This window comes from Mytilus trossulus, chromosome 10 (genome assembly GCF_036588685.1).
Source record: "Mytilus trossulus isolate FHL-02 chromosome 10, PNRI_Mtr1.1.1.hap1, whole genome shotgun sequence".
In the NCBI taxonomy this organism is placed as follows: domain Eukaryota; kingdom Metazoa; phylum Mollusca; class Bivalvia; order Mytilida; family Mytilidae; genus Mytilus; species Mytilus trossulus.
The window spans coordinates 19,117,363-19,133,511 of NC_086382.1; the positions used below are offsets into that span (position 1 = coordinate 19,117,363).

Sequence of the window (16,149 nt, forward strand, 5' to 3'; positions counted from 1 at the left end):
CATCAATTTCAAAAGCCAAAATATATTCCCCATTTTGAAGCTGATACTAATTTATTATTTCCTTTTGTTACAGATACCCAAATATGTTCCACTCCAACGAGGGATTTCATGGTGAAAAACTACCGGGAAGAGTCGCATGTTAGTATTTGCTAATTACAATTGTACTTGAAACTATGTTAATATAAGGGAGACAATAAAAATAGGTTTTACTGTAACAATAGCTTAGAATTGTATGATAAATTTGGTCTTAAATCAATTTCTTTTATTCAAATTTAGACTCGAATGAGGCATATTTTAATTAGAATTCACAGTAATTGTAAATCAAATGTCACTGATTTAAGATTTGATTCAAAACACATCACATCAATTTCAAAAGCCAAAATATATTCCCCATTTTGAAGCTGATACTAATTTATTATTTCCTTTTGTTACAGATACCCAAATATGTTCCACTCCAACGAGGGATTTCATGGTGAAAAACTACCGGGAAGAGTCGCATGTTAGTATTTGCTAATTACAATTGTACTTGAAACTATGTTAATATAAGGGAGACAATAAAAATAGGTTTTACTGTAACAATAGCTTAGAATTGTATGATAAATTTGGTCTTAAATCAATTTCTTTTATTCAAATTTAGACTCGAATGAGGCATATTTTAATTAGAATTCACAGTAATTGTAAATCAAATGTCACTGATTTAAGATTTGATTCAAAACACATCACATCAATTTCAAAAGCCAAAATATATTCCCCATTTTGAAGCTGATACTAATTTATTATTTCCTTTTGTTACAGATACCCAAATATGTTCCACTCCAACGAGGGATTTCATGGTGAAAAACTACCGGGAAGAGTCGCATGTTAGTATTTGCTAATTACAATTGTACTTGAAACTATGTTAATATAAGGGAGACAATAAAAATAGGTTTTACTGTAACAATAGCTTAGAATTGTATGATAAATTTGGTCTTAAATCAATTTCTTTTATTCAAATTTAGACTCGAATGAGGCATATTTTAATTAGAATTCACAGTAATTGTAAATCAAATGTCACTGATTTAAGATTTGATTCAAAACACATCACATCAATTTCAAAAGCCAAAATATATTCCCCATTTTGAAGCTGATACTAATTTATTATTTCCTTTTGTTACAGATACCCAAATATGTTCCACTCCAACGAGGGATTTCATGGTGAAAAACTACCGGGAAGAGTCGCATGTTAGTATTTGCTAATTACAATTGTACTTGAAACTATGTTAATATAAGGGAGACAATAAAAATATGTTTTACTGTAACAATAGCTTAGAATTGTATGACAAATTTGGTCTTAAATCAATTTCTTTTATTCAAATTTAGACTCGAATGAGGCATATTTTAATTAGAATTCACAGTAATTGTAAATCAAATGTCACTGATTTAAGATTTGATTCAAAACACATCACATCAATTTCAAAAGCCAAAATATATTCCCCATTTTGAAGCTGATACTAATTTATTATTTCCTTTTGTTACAGATACCCAAATATGTTCCACTCCAACGAGGGATTTCATGGTGAAAAACTACCGGGAAGAGTCGCATGTTAGTATTTGCTAATTACAATTGTACTTGAAACTATGTTAATATAAGGGAGACAATAAAAATATGTTTTACTGTAACAATAGCTTAGAATTGTATGATAAATTTGGTCTTAAATCAATTTCTTTTATTCAAATTTAGACTCGAATGAGGCATATTTTAATTAGAATTCACAGTAATTGTAAATCAAATGTCGCTGATTTAAAATTTGATTCAAAACACATCACATCAATTTCAATAGCCAAAATATATTCCCCATTTTGAAGCTGATACTAATTTATTATTTCCTTTTGTTACAGATACCCAAATATGTTCCACTCCAACGAGAGGGATTTCGTGGTGAATAACACTCCGGGATGAGTCGCATGTTAGTATTTGCTAATTACAATTGTACTTGAAACTATGTTAATATAAGGGAGACAATAAAAATATGTTTTACTGTAACAATGGCTTAGAATTGTAGGACAAATTTGTTCTTAAATCAATTTCTTTAATTCAAATTTAGACTCGAATGAGGCATATTTTAATTAGAATTCACAGTTATTGTAAATCAAATGTCGCTGATTTAAGATTTGATTCAAAACACGTCGCATCAATTTCAAAAATCAAAATATATTCCCCATTTTGAAGCTGATACTAATTTATTATTTCCTTTTGTTACAGATGCCCAAATATGTTCCACTCCAACGAGAGGGATTTCGTGGTGAATAACACTCCAGGATGAGTCGCATGTTAGTATTTGCTAATTACAATTGTACTTGAAACTATGTTAATATAAGGGAGACAATAAAAATATGTTTTACTGTAACAATAGCTTAGAATTGTGTGACAAATTTGGTCTTAAATCAATTTCTTTTATTCAAATTTAGACTCGAATGAGGCATATTTTAATTAGAATTCACAGTAATTGTAAATCAAATGTCACTGATTTAAGATTTGATTCAAAACACATCCCATCAATTTCAATAGCCAAAATATATTCCCCATTTTGAAGCTGATACTAATTTATTATTTCCTTTTGTTACAGATACCCAAATATGTTCCACTCCAACGAGAGGGATTTCATGGTGAATAACACATCAAGATGAGTCGCATGTTAGTATTTGCTGATTACAATTGTACTTGAAACTATGTTAATATAAGGGAGACAATAAAAATATGCTTTACTGTAACAATAGCTAAGAATTGTATGACAAATTTGGTCTTAAATCAATTTCTTTTATTCAAATTAAGACTGGAATGAGGCATATTTTAATTAGAATTCACAGTAATTGCAAATCAAATGTCACTGATTTAAGATTTGATTCAAAACGCATCACATCAATTTCAATAGCCAAAATATATTCCCCATTTTGAAGCTGATACTAATTTATTATTTCCTTTTGTTACAGATACCCAAATATGTTCCACTCCAACGAGAGGGATTTCGTGGTGAATAACACTCCAGGATGAGTCGCATGTTAGTATTTGCTAATTACAATTGTACTTGAAACTATGTTAATATAAGGGAGACAATAAAAATATGTTTTACTGTAACAATAGCTTAGAATTGTTGGACAAATTTGGTCTTAAATCAATTTCTTTTATTCAAATTTAGACTCGAATGAGGCATATTTTAATTAGAATTCACAGTAATTGTAAATCAAATGTCGCTGATTTAAGATTTGATTCAAAACGCATCACATCAATTTCAATAGCCAAAATATATTCCCCATATATTTTAACAAAAAAATTACTGATTGGACATGAAATACCTGCCACATTTATTTTATAATTGATTTTAAGAGCCAATTGTCTATCCAAAGCTGATGCTAATTCATTAAGATTTTTTTTGTTATAGATACAGCCTACATATGTTGTGCTACTGAACAATGAATATTGTTTCATGGTAGATGGATCTCGCATCAGAATGTTTAGCATGTATGGATTTGGTATGTATAACTGTACTTTAAACTATGTCTATATGTGTGGGATAACAAATATCTGTTTTCCCCAGAACAACAGCTAAAATAACAATTTATTACAAATTGGTTTAAAATTTCTTTTATTCAATTGATACTGTTATGTAGTATGTTTTAACAAGAAGGTATATAATTGTCTATATACTTGTCTCCAAATGAGGATTTTAAAGAAAAATGCATCATGAGATTAAATTTGAATAAATTGCAACTATCAGTTTTCTATATTTAAAGCTATTACTAATTACTAATTTATTTTTTTAACAGATACAGCCAAAATATGTTATACTCCTAGACAATGAAGATGCTTTCATGGTATACAACACTTGAGGATTATTGGCATGTATGTATTTGGTCATTGTAATTGTAAATCAGTTTTTTCATGGAACATCTTGAAATTTAATAACTAATTGGTCTGACATTTCTTTTTTCCAATATTTACTAAAGTAAGGTTTATTTCAATAAGAATGTAAAGTAATTGTAAGTATGCTTGTCTCAAATTTAGGATTTGACATAAAATATGCGCCACTATAATTTCTGAATTGAATGAACAGCAAATATTCTTTATTAAAAAATACCAATTTAAAACTTTTTTTTGTTACAGATGCAGCCTATATATGTAACTCCGCTCCAATGAAGATAGTTTCATTGTAGATAGTGCATTAGGATAAGTCACATGTAAGTATTCCACTTTAATCTATGTTTCTATTTGTTAGGTATTAAAAATATTTTTCAAGTAAGTGAAATAACAGATTGAGACTATATAACAAATTGGACTAAAACTTCTTTTATAATTTGATAAGAATATACAGAAATTGCAAATACGCATTTCCAATTTAGGATTTGACTTAAAACATGCATCACATTGATTTCTAAATTGATTTTCAAAAGCAAATTGTCTTGATTTTGAAATTGCAACAAATTTATAATTTTTGTTTTTGTTGCAGAACCAGCCTAAATATGTTGGCACTCCTTTACCATGAAAGATGCTTGCATTGTAGAAAACACATAAGAATGAGTTACATGTAGGTATTTTGTCATTTCAATTGTTCTGAAATAATAAAAAAAAGTTTTTCCAGGAACAACAGTTTAAAAGTTTATTACAAATTGGTCCTACATTTCTTTTATTAAATTATTTACTGTAATGATGTATATTTTCTTTTTTATATTTAATAAGAATGCTCAGTGATAGTAAATAAACTCTTCATAGATATCAGGACTAAATTTAGTATATACGCCAGACGCGCGTTTCGTCTACAAAAGACTCATCAGTGACGCTCGAACCAAAAAACAGTTAAAAAGGACTTTGTCTCGTCTCTAATTTCGGAATTGGCATTAAACATGCATCACATTAATTTCTTAAGTGGTTTGCAACTGGAAATAGTCTCTTTTTAAAACTGAAATTAATGTATGTTTTTTGTTTTTGTTACAGATACAGCCTCAATATGTAACACTCCTTTACCATGAAAGCACATTGGGACAAGTTGCATGTAAGTATTTGGTCATAACAATATTTCTCAAAACTATGTCTATGTCTATTAGTTAATAAAACATTTTTGATAGAAACAATAAACCGAAGCTTTATAACAGACATTGGTCTTAAATTTTTCTTTCATTCAGATTTATTCATGTGAAGTATATTTTTATCAGAATGTATGGCAGAATGATTGTAAATATATACCTGTCTCCAATTTAGGATTTAAAATAAAACATCCATCACATTAATTTCCAAATTGTTTTTGTTACAGATTCAACTTAAAACAGATGATGTTTCAGTCGTATCAGGTGCAGCATGATAGCCAAACAGTTGAACTGATTATTGTGATGAGACAGTTTATTGCTTTGGAATATCTAATTATATAGTTTATAGATTTAGATAATAAAATTCTGTAATGTTCATAATATCAGATGATAATTTGTTAAGTGCCCTCAATATGTCTTCAACGAGATATTAACATGCACAATTAAGGATGTACTGTACGAAATCTTCAACATTCTTATTCATAAAAGTAGTTTCTGATTCTCAATTTTATAAGATATATACATATTTACCTGAATTTATTTTTAATGTAATTGTAATAATATGACTGTATTTAGATTGTTTGAAATTCAAGTTGAGTTTCAATTATTTCTTTTCAAAATATGATATATCACATTCTTCTGGTTTCAATTTTTGAAATTTAAAAATGAAATATAGCCAAACGATCAATTGAACAGTGGTGTTGGTTGAAGTTAATACCAGCTCTTCATAGGATCTTAAAATGCCTAAAATGGAAACAATGTTTAAATTTAACAAGTTACCATATCTACTGATGAAGAAATTAGAATATTGTGTATGTTCCTTTTTTGTACAAATGGACATCTTTTGAGTAATTGATTGGAACACCCAAACAATAATTTAATCATTTGGGTTTTTTCTTGTATATCCATCATTGATTTTGTAAGATAAAAATTTTAAATAAAGTCATTTTTTGTTAAAATTATTTCTCATTTTTATCAACACAAATAAAATTCTATTAAACTAATAGTTTAGTTCATGCTCCTTTTATCTATATCTTAAAAGTTTTGTGGTGGACTAAGAAAATATCAAATGATCATTTCAGAAATACACTTGATTGCAGCGCTGCATCTTCACTAACATTTAACATAGTTGGTTCTGGGTTTCTGATCTAGTTCTTGTAGGTGTGTTTCTTTGTTTTTTCTATAGAGGAATCGGCGGTTTCTAAGTCTTCAGGATATGGTTTTGTCATTCAAAGGGAACTCGCAATCTTGCAATGTAATTCTGAAATGATCTATATTTGATATTTTATTTTCATTGAAAAAGAAACAATATTAAATTTGTTGTATGAACATTTGAACTATTTAAACTTTATAATTCATAATTTTTGGAAATAAAATTCAAATTGTACCTGACACAGTTTGGAAATAAAATTCAAATTGTAACTGACACATTTTGGAAATAAAATTCAAATTTTAACTGACACAGTTTGGAAATAATATTCAAATTTTAACTGACACATTTTGGAAATAAAATTCAAATTGTAACTGACCCATTTTGGAAATAGAATTCAAATTGTAACTGACCCATTTTGGAAAATAAATTCAAATTGTAACTGACATATTTTGGAAATAGAATTCAAATTGTAACTGACCCATTTTGGAAATAGAGCTCAAATTGTAACTGACACATTTTGGAAATTGAATTCAAATTGTAACTGACAGTTTGGGAATAGAATTCAAATTGTAACTAACACATTTTGATGGATAGAATTTTAAAAACAAGAAAATTTATGTACTTCATTTAAGCACAAGTGAAAACACAATTCCAAAATTTAAATTTTTGCTACATTTGATAAATTGGATTTGCAAAATCACTGATGGCTTACAAGGTTAATTCCCTTATTAGTTAGATAATGAAGTATAGTCTAGTGGACCCTGTAGACATTCTACTAAATGTATTGATATATTAAAAATTTGTTTATATCTCAATCAAAATTTGTACATGCCTCGCACAAAATGGTGCAAGCAGAGTTGCATGTACTGGACAGAGTCGGCTATCAACTTTTATATAAAAAACCATTTCACAATCAATATTTGTAAATGCCTCACACATAAAGGTGCAAGCAGAGTTGCATGTACTGGACATTGTAGAGTATTTTTATAACAAAACCACAGAACTGGTATCCAGGAAATTGAAATGAATCAACGATACTGTCATTTATGTTGTAGAAATATATTTTTCAGCGTTCCGCATTATAGCGGAAAATTCTGTCTTAAAGTTTCTGTAATATTGTGTATGGGTCATAATGATTTGATGGGTCAGGTGACCTAATGTTTTGTTATGTTAATTTGTTATTCACGAGTTCGTGAAAAAATTGTCTAGGCGGTCATTCTAGCTGTAGATATCGTACAGTTAAAACTTTTTTTTTTTGCATAAAAAAATGTTTTTTTTATATAATCATGACTATGAGTACGGCATCATTACCCCGAAATGGCTCTTGCATTGCTCCGTGCGCAGGTTTCCAAACTATATAAGTTGTTTTTTCCTGTGCGGAGAGTGTCTGTTTATGACGGGTATTTATGATATGATATTTATCATTTGGTATGTTCTTGGAAGTTATAGATATTCATTACTATTGTTGCCGAAAGTATATTTTTTGGTTCACAAAGTTGTGTGTTAAATTACTTAGTATAGATACTATTATTGTGTTATATATGATGTATATATGAAATTATTGTATTGTACTGAATTAAATGCTGGCTTCAGTCCAGTCTGTCTGCACGGCAAAATGCATATTTTAGTTTAGTCTAATTTAGTTGGTCAAAATTATTGTGTAGTTAAGGCTAATATATTTCTCATTATAACTTACTTATGATGCAGATTTAAAAATGTACTACAGTGACATAACACTACACGTTACAATATATTTAGATACCGTCACTTACTTATTTTGTACTTTCTGTCATGATGCAAATTTTTGTCATGTTATTTTAAACATGGTGCATTACTTTTTTATAGTTTCTTTATGTATTATGACGTATGCTATATTTGCTAAACTTGAATGCATGTTCATTATGTTGATGAAAATAAAATATGATGTCTAGGTTATCAGCAATATGAATATATTGTTTGTTTTGTTTAAACCTATAAATTATTTTAAAAGATTCTTAAATAAAATTTATTTGAAAACCAAAAATGTGTATAGTACTAGACTTGTAATACATTTATATGTCTGATAGTACTATATGAATCCTTGATAAAACCTATGTAACATCTCATTACCCTCCTTATACGGTGATGCACATATTAAACAGATGTGGTATAATGGCCAATAATACAACTTTCCATTAGAGATAAAATGACACAGAAATTAACAACTATAGGTCACCTTATGGCCTTCAACAATGAGTTAAGCCCAAACCGCATAGTCCGCTATAAAAGGCCCCAAATGATAATGTTAAACAATTCAAACAAGAAACTAACGGCCTAATTTATGTGCAAAAAAAGTAAGAAAAACAAATATGTAACGCATAAACAAACGACAACCACTAAGTTACAGGCTCCTGACTTTTGACAGGTACATACATATAGAATGTGGCAGGGTTCAACATGTTAGCGGGATCCCAACCCTTCCTAACAGTACGACATGTTCGTCCATTCCTTTGTCCTGTCTCATGTTTTCTTTCCTTTCTGATTACCGGAATTTATGATTTTAAGCTCATCTGACCCACTGGGCCAAGTGAGCTTTTCTCATCACCTGGCGTCCATCGTCGTCTTCGTCGGCGTCCATTAACTTTAACAAACATCTCTGAAACTACTGGGCCAAATTTGATCAAACTTGTCCACAATCATTATTCGGGTATCTAGATTTAAAAATGTGTCGGTTGACCAGGCCAAAAAATCAAGATGGCCACCATGGCGAAAAATAGAACATGGGGTAAAATATAGATTTTGGCTTGTATCTCTGAAACCAAAGTAGTTTAAGCAAATCCGACGTGGATATAATTGTTACTTAGGTCAAGATCAATCTGCCCTGAAATATTCAGACAATTGGCCAAGCCGTTATTTGGGTGCTGCCCCTAAATTGATAATGTTGGGTAAATTTTGTAGTTTTTGTTTGTCTTTAGTATTATTAACTGATCCATTCAGGAGTTATTGTCCTTTATAGTAAATTATATAAATATTTATAGTCTTTCAAAAATCTTCTGTGAAACCAGACAAATTTAACCAAACTTGGTCACATCATAGTATATACAGTTTTATAAATGAGTCCGATGACCCTGCCTGCCAATCAACATGGCAGACATGGCTGTAAGTCCTACAAAACTTTTAAAGGGGCCTTCAAATTTAGTTTTATGTTGTTTATTAGCTTCTTTATACCTTTACAATGCTATACCCATGGTAAAATTGATTATTTTCCTTTAAATTAAGGACCGTGAAAATTGCTCTTTCAAAATTTCAAATTTGAAGCCTCCATGGGGGAAAATCCCCGCAAATAGTGACCGTTGGCAGGTATGCATAAGAGTATCAAATTTAAAAAATGTGTCCAATGACCCTGCCTGCTAACCACTATCTGCTAAAATATTTTACCAGTTGGTCAGTTAGTTTTAGAAGAAGTCTAACTGCCAATTGGTAAACTATTTTAGCCATTGCTAATGTGATACCACAAAGGTTACTGGATTAGCACAGTAAGTCGTCTCGCAGGCCTCCAGATTTTTTTAGAAAATTTGGTGTTCACCCCAAGAACAGGTTTGGCCACAACATAACAATTTCAAGTTAATTTGCAATTTACACAGTATGTATATGTTAAGTATGTTTAAAAGGCCTTTGTTAGTCTAGTATTATTTTAATTTTAGTTTCTTGAGTACAATTTGGAAATTAGTATGGCGTTCATTATCACTGAACTAGTATATATTTGTTTAGGGGCCAGCTGAAGGACGCCTCCGGGTGCGGGAATTTCTCGCTACATTTAAGACCTGTAGGTGACCTTCTGCTGTTGTTTTTTTTTTATTTGGTCGGGTTGTTGTCTCTTTGACATTTCCATAATTCTCAATTTTATATGTTCTTATAGTTTATGACTTTATTCATTATAGGTTGACAAATACAAAGTTTATATGTTTATGAAGTGTCCTATATTTTGACTTGAGTGGAACCTTTAGGGAATTGTTTATTGCATGGAATGTTTGAACTGAGGGTGTCCTTTCGCGAATCCGGGTCCGTTCGCGCCCATTCACGTTCGCACCCACTCATGTTCGCCCCCTTTCACTTTCGCACCCCACATGTTCGCAACCAAAGTCCGTTCGCACCCTACAAGTTCGCGCCCAATATTTTGTGTTGAATAACACTTAATAATGTTTTGTTAAGTGTATTGCCTATAACTTTGTTTCATAGACTTGTTTCAAAATGAAATGAAATTCTGACGACGTTTTTTTTTGTGTGTGAATAAATTTCATCATGTTTTGGTTTTATATAATAGTGTATTGCTATATTTTATTATTTCATTGTTTCAGATCAAAGGGACCAAGCTGTTAAAAACAATTATCTTTTGTGTTTTTCATTTAAAATATTTAATCTTTTACTCATACCAAGCTATAAATACATTCAGTATTTACATCAAAGCAATTAAAAACAACAATCATGATTTCCCAATAATTCAAACTGGAATTTGAATTAAAATTGGGCGCGAATGTGTAGAGTGCGAACGGACCTTGGGTGCGAACGTGTAGGGTGCGAAAGTATATTGGGCGCGAACGGACCTGATACCTCCTTTCGCGCACTTTACGCCCCACAAAGTTCCATATATGCTCGATATGGTTCAATCCGCGCTATTATCGGGCCAAGAAAGATAAACCGACTTTCGTTAGACAAATGGATTTTCCTCCATTGACCAGATGCTTATTTCCAGTTTTGGCGAGCTCTGCACCATTGGAAATGGGTTACTTTAAATCTGTTTAGAAGCAAGGGTCCCAGAAATGGTCTTGTCGCACGGTAACCAGAAGCTCATTGCGAACAGTTTTCGTTTAAAGTCTTTTGTATGGCAACCACTCTCTTTTCAAATTGTAAGTTCTTTGCAAAGGGTTTCCTTCTGACCAAACTGCATAATGCTTGGTTTTCCCTCTCTGATGGTGAAGATTGTCTCTTTATTTTTTATCTCGCTAGGTATTAACATCCTTTGTTGCATGATTTTTTTTTATTAAAACAACGACCTATACTGGAATGGAGATGACCAACAATACGTGCAATTGCCACACCGACATTTAAACATCTGTGTTGCCTGCTAAAGAAGACTGAATGTAGATGATCATTGACTGAAACATATATACTGGTAATATTGGTAAGTATAAACGTTTAGGCAGCAACCATTTGATTTTCTGGAGGGGGTATGGTTTTTTTTTTTGGAAAAAGAAGTTTGTTTCCAGTTTTTGGTGAATCAAATAATTTGTTTTGGACCCTGAGAAAAAAAATGTTTGTTTCACCCTCAGCTGTTATCCCTTGGAATATGTACAAAATGGCCTATCTCTATTATTCATTATATCTGTAGTTTTGATACAATTGAAGTTTGAAAAGTTCGTACAAAAATGGCTACAGAAGGGTACATAAACCTTAAATTCTCTCTTATTATAAGTAATAACCCCGATACAAATGAATCCGGACTTTGGCGCGTTCGAAGCGATAATCAGGACAACATTTGGGATGACAACAATTTTGAAAGCCTCTCTAGAACTTATACATATACTTATCAAAGTTGTACAAAAGTCGAACATTAAGAATGTTGTTGTTGTTTATAGTTAACACGTGTGTAGTTATTTATAGTAAGGTCGGATTGAATGGGGTTTAAAGTTTCATGCACGAGTGAATTCAGGTAGTTTAAAGTCATTCGAGCCATTGTAGTTAAAGTGACCAGTAGCACTTTTTCAAATAAATAATATAATAATTTTATATTATTTATTTTCAGATTTGTTGACCTTTAGTATGCGGTAACCAGTACCAGATGAGAATGTTCGGTGTATTTACACAAAAACATTGCTTTCATTATACATATACGAATAATAAAATGTGCACTTGTCTCTGCAAGTGGCGTCTCCCATGTGAGAGTTTGTGGTTATTTGATAAATATTTTATATTCGTTTGAGTTTACGAATTAGAATTTAAGAGTATATATAAATATGTCAATGTACATTATAGTTTATTTATTCAATTATACAGTTATTGTAAGTTTTAGATATTGCATAGAACGTTTGATAAAAATGCTCGATGCAAAACGCACAGACCTGGTGCAATTTCATACGTTTTATGAGATAAACAATGCTGAATTTCTTTTCGTACATACACATTTGCGTATTAACACCTTAGGCAGTAATGAATAACTATACGTTCCATTACTGCGTGCCTTCAAATGTTCCGTAGAACTTAGAATAAACGCAATAGCATACTAAATAAGTTTTCTCTTAATGTATTGTTCGTTCTACCAAATGTGTCCGGTTCGTTGTGCTTTTTTAAATAATCACTGTACAGTTCGTTAACAAAAGCTGTCACAAATCACTTTCTTGTCAAGGTATTCGAGATGGTGTCGGCGACTCTATTTCTATATTTTACTGTAAATTTTTATATCTGTTAACTAAGTCAAATTAGTTGAACTTAAAATATCTGTCATTTAAGCCAAAAATTCAATGTTTAACCAACGTACATCAGATAGGAATGTTTTTTGGGACTTCAATGTTTTTCCAGATGAAATGAACAGTTAATAAATATTTTCCAGAGAAAGTATAGTTCAGTCAATAAAACTTTAATGGCTTACTTTTCACAATTTAGGGCTCTTCCAAATACCGATGTTTGTCCACATTCGCCTAGACGAAAGCAGACATAGGATCTCGTTGAACGTAGTTTACCGAATGACTTACATGGCATTCCTATTGCTTGATTTTAGTTTTTTTCTTTACATCTAAAGCTTTGTAGATGTGGTGTGATGGCCAGTGAGACAACGTTCCACCTAAGTTTAAATGAGGTGAGTGTATTTATCAAACAATTATTATAGTCCTGGGCAATGTGCAACATTTTTCAATGAGGAAAACCTATACCATATAGTCTGCTAAAAAAGGCCCCGATATATGTAAAAAATACAAAAAAAACATGTGAAATAATTAAAACGAGGAAACTAACATATATATTAAAAACTTAAAAACTATGTATTAAAGAAAAAATTATATGACAGATCTATATAATCAATGTACTGCAGGCTCCTGCCTGGACCGACACACACAAAACAAATGCGGCGGGATCAAACAAGTGAGCCCCCAACCCTCTCCTTTACACGGGACACTCGCGTAACAGCACAACATGATAAATAAAACTCTGTACAGTTGCAATTAGCTAAACTCAAAATGTCGGTTCAAGGCACAAAAACCATATACATAAAATATCGACAAAGGAGTAATAAAATAACTGATTGTTATTTCAAAGCGAATTACAACTATAGAAGGTAAATCAAGTACCTAAAGTTGAAGTCAGTATATATCCAACGGTTTTAGGTAAAAGACATAATAAAACGCATGAACTTGTGCAATGCCAAATAATTATAAGTAAACAGAATCAAGAGAAAGTACGATCTTATGAGTTCTCATAAGAATGCTTATATTGAAATAATGTTAAGTGATGTTTTAATTTAACAGGTACAGCAAAACTTTCTACATTGTAGCCAAATTTTATTTTTTTAAATTTCATTTTATGAAAGAATTTGGTAAAGTGTGACTTGGATATATACTATTAGATATGGTCACTTTGGTCTTTTTTCCGACCGGCAGTAAAACCTGACCGAAGTTGGCCACCCGTTTAGTTGTGTGGGATTTAAAAGTACGCTGTCACGTCCAGTCCGAATGGGAATATTAAATACAATGTTTCGTGTAGAGAGAACACCACGTTAATACACTGTCCGAACCCTTGCAAAAACATTATGAGAGGTCCTTAAATGGCCTGTTGAAAGGCAACATTTGTGTCCTTATTCAATATACCTCATTTAATACAGTGACAGTCCAGGACCTACATGTAATGTGTGTTGCTACTTTGTGATTATCCTGAACACGCATGACATATTTGCAACAATCAGCCATTACGTATGCGTGTCATTAACAAATAATGGGGTGCAGAAATTGGTCAGTACAAACTGTGAAACGTTTCGTTTTTTATTGATAACTTTTAAGACATGAAAGAAGAAACAAAACAAATGACTAAGGTTAGGTTGATGATTGATGCTTTGCTCAACCGCATAATTTTTCGATAACGTTATGGGTAACTGGGGAATATAAATATGTTCCTTTCTGAGCGAATTTAATGATTTATGAGTTTGACTGTCCCTTTGGTTTCTTTCGTCCCTCTTCTGTCTTCTCAGGAATAAGTCAAAATTTGAATGAAATGCATATGGGTGGGTAGACATTAAGGTGCTAATAGTAACCAGAATTACGAATCGTTTAGTTTTTGACATCACAGTAGAAAGACTATAATGTTCGAGGAAGTTAAGCACAAACTTTATACCTTTAAAATTAAACAAACAAAAACATAATTGAAGAAAACAAACCAGTTGAATATCAAAAATTATCTCTTAATCTTTACATCTTCAAATAAAAGAAACTGTATTACTATTGGTGGCTATAAGTTGCGTGGTCATTATATACACATATTCTGTAGCCTTAATGTAACTCTATTGTAATCTATGACCCACTAGGACTCGCCTCTGATATTCAGACCAAAAGTCTTTAATAATCCATTGGTTATGAGTTTGACTGTCCCTCTGGTTTCTTTCGTCCCTCTTCTGTCTTCTCAAGAATAAGTCTTTTATTGCTGTATATATTAAAAAGAAGATGTGGTATTGAAACAACTCTTCGCAAAAGACCAAACGACACAAACTGAACAACTATATGTCAGCGTACGGCCTTCAACAATGAACAAAGCCCATACCACATAGCCAGCTAGTGAAAAACAATTTATACGAGAAAACTAACGGCCTGATTTATGCACAATAAAGTGAATAAGAAATATATGTAACTACTGAATTACACGCTCCTTGTTTTAGACATGCACATACAGAATCATGACGGGATTAAACATGTTAGAGGGCACCAACCCACCCTCTAACAGTACATTGACTGTCACGTAAACACTTTCAAAAATGTTCGTACCGTTTACGTCTTTTGTATGTTTTGTGGGTAAAACTGCGCTGCAGGTACAAAAAAAACTTATTCTAATTAAAACAAAGACATCAATGTGCTGGATATAAATGTCCTTGTTCATTTATCTCCATTAAGACATAATAAAACGCATTTGTTCGTGTTGTTATGCATTTGATTGTGGATTTTGGGAAAATAATGGGCTGTCCCGGGTAACATTTGGCGACGAAATCTGAAGTATAAGCCTTCTTTTCGACTTTCATTTTGCCGATTTTCATAATTATTTTTTTTTGCCACGAATTGCCATGAAATGACAAACAATTATGATATATTTGTTCCGGACCATATTTATTGGACGGCTAATGACGACTTATTCTGTTACGCCAGGTAAATCTGCTAAGTTTCATTGTGTCCCATCACCATTTTCGAAACTACTTTAACGAAAACAGTTTAAAAATACGAATAAATGATGTCATCAGGTGAGAAAAATGATACAGCTAGTATAATGTTGTTTTTCTGTAATTAATTAATTTCAAACGCAAAATTGGTCAAACACAAAAACGAAAAAGATTCTAAATTTTAAAAATTGATGAATAAAATGTCACACGTTCATTTTTTGCAAAAATGTTGCGTATTGTCGTAATTAAAATAAACTATGTTTAGTTTTGCACTAGATTATCGACAATGGCATTCTAATATAGACATGTTATTTTTCTAATCTTTTCAAAATATCTATATTGATCTCCATGGCATTCGTACTTTCCGAGAAAAAAATGTTTGAAAATTGGTGAAGATGTCGCACGCATAAAAATTTCTTACGGCGGCAACCTGACGTCTTTTCGAATAGCCAAAACAACAAAAACCGCAGTGTCATAAAAACACACAGAAAAAGCCCACAACTTAGTCGATTGTCGGTGCATGCATTGTTCGATTACATATATAGAGAGAGAC

At 31.4% G+C, this 16,149-nt stretch overlaps 1 long non-coding RNA gene across 3 annotated transcripts in view; it reads left to right on the forward strand.

Moving 5' to 3' along the window:
- The window catches only part of LOC134687011 (uncharacterized), a 102,981-nt gene extending 94,822 nt beyond the window's left edge, over positions 1 to 8,159 (forward strand). Inside the window, exons 4-12 of one of the 3 annotated variants that reach the window (XR_010101720.1) lie at positions 1,879 to 1,946; positions 2,607 to 2,674; positions 2,971 to 3,038; positions 3,420 to 3,510; positions 3,805 to 3,880; positions 4,142 to 4,215; positions 4,485 to 4,562; positions 4,970 to 5,027; positions 5,286 to 8,159. This is a non-coding gene — a long non-coding RNA (uncharacterized LOC134687011). Of the gene's footprint in view, positions 1 to 1,878; positions 1,947 to 2,235; positions 2,311 to 2,606; positions 2,675 to 2,970; positions 3,039 to 3,419; positions 3,511 to 3,804; positions 3,881 to 4,141; positions 4,216 to 4,484; positions 4,563 to 4,969; positions 5,028 to 5,285 lie in introns of those variants that run through there. The other 2 variants (XR_010101721.1, XR_010101722.1) reach the window with 2 other exon arrangements.
- Positions 8,160 to 16,149: the final 7,990 nt, after the last annotated feature.